The following is a 1,986-nucleotide window of genomic DNA, read 5'->3' on the forward strand; positions in this document are numbered from 1 at the left end:
AGCTTTGAGCCCATCTCGCTCTTTCACCAATTTATCCAGTGTAAGTAGGACCAACCAACCAGCTTCCCTATACTCCTCATTCTGACAAAATTGCAGAAAAGTATCAAATATCCAATCACCCAGAACGTCACTTCTCACAAGTACTTGATCTATTGGTGGTGCTATTTCATGTATTAATTTTGCCACCTCAAGCCATGGATTAGTAGGGCTCTCTTTACTAGCAGACACAGAGTCACTAGTGTCATAAAAATTAATCAAACTGGAGAAGCAATCTAGGAAGCCCATCCTTATGAGTTTGTCTCTCTAGAACCACTCTTGGTACCAAATGTGTTAGATTGGGTTCTCTAGAGAAACATAAAAACCAGGAAAGCATGGAGAGAGAGAGAGAGAGAGAGAGGAGAGAGAGAGAGAGAGAAATTTATCTTAGGAAAATGGCTCACAAACGTATAGAAGCCGGCAAGTCCAAAGTCCCTGGAGGAAACACTGGGCTGGAAGCAGCCTTAGCTTCTGCAAGTGCAGAGAGCCGAGAAATTCAAGGCCGACAGGCAGTACACTGGTTGTTGACTCCAACGAAAGACGAATCCAAGATCTCCTGGGGAGCGGTGGGCTGCTCTCTCATGGAACGTTGTAGTCAGCACACCAGGGTCCCAGTTCACCAAAGAATGTCTCTCTTCTCAGGATGTCCCTGGATATCCTGGAAGCAGGCCACACCCCTAGGGACACTCCCCTTGGGCAGATTAGCCACTTAGAACACAGTCATCCATTCCCATCATGGGAACAACCACACAGAACTGGGGTCCAGCCAAGTTGACACACAGCTCCAACTATCACAGGCATCAAGGTGATGCTTGCTTCTTAAGATGAGTTAGGGGGATTCCATCCTTTCCCATGTTTTGGAATAGTTTGAGTAGGATTAGTGTCAGTTCTTCTCTGAATGTTTGGTAGAATTCTCCAGTGAAACTGTCTGGGCCAGGACTTTTTTTAGTTGGTAATTTTTTGATGACCTGTTCAATTTCTTATTTTGTGATGGACCTGTTCAACTTTTCTACATCAGTCTGTGTTAGTTTAGGTAAGTAGTGTGTTTCTGGAAATCTGTCTATTTCTTCCACATTTTCAAATTTGTTGGAGTCCAGTTCTTCATAGTATCCTGATATTATCCTTTTTATTCCAGTTGTTTCTGTTGTGATGTCACCCATTTAGTTTCTTATTTGTGTTATTTGTATCTCTCTCTTTTCGTTTGTTAAATTTGCCAGTGGTTTGTCAATTTTATTGATCTTTTCAAAAAACCAACTGCTGGTCTTGTGGATTTTTTTCTATGGCTCTTCTATTTTCTGTTTCATTGATTTATGCTCAAATGTTGTTTATTTCCTTTCTTCTGGTAACTGTGGGCTTTTCTTGCTGTTCTTTTTCTAATTGTTGGAGATGTTGGTTTAAAGTGTTGATTTTGACTCTTTCTTCTTTTTTGATGTGTGTGGTTATTGATATAAATTTGCCTTTGATCACTGCTTTTACGTGTCCCAGACATTTTGGTATGTTGTGTTATTCTCATTTAATTCGAGGAATTTTTGAATTTCAATTTTTATTTCTTCTCTTACCCAATCTTTCTCAAGGAGGGTGTTGTTCAGTTTCCATGTGTTTACTCTTTTTCTTTTGATTTTCCTATTGTTGATTTCTAATTTGATAGCATTATGATCTAAGAAGATGCTTTACAGTATTTTCAATGTTTTTAAATTTATGAAGGCTTGCTTTATGGCCTAACATATGGTCTATCATGGAAAATGTTCCATGTGCACTGGTAAAGAATGTATATTGTGCTATTGTTGGGGGAAGGGCTCTGTAGATGTCTATAAGGCCAAGTTGGTGGCTTTTATTGTTTAGCTCTTCTGCATCTTTGTTGAGTTTCTTTCCAGTTGTTCTATCTTTCAATGAAAGTGGTATATTAAAGTCTCCCACTATGACTGTGGAGTCATCTATTTGGCTTTTCAA

The sequence above is a fragment of the Orycteropus afer genome, unplaced genomic scaffold (assembly GCF_000298275.1).
Source record: "Orycteropus afer afer isolate SDZICR_OR568_19922 unplaced genomic scaffold, OryAfe1.0 scaffold00232, whole genome shotgun sequence".
Lineage (NCBI taxonomy): Eukaryota > Metazoa > Chordata > Mammalia > Tubulidentata > Orycteropodidae > Orycteropus > Orycteropus afer.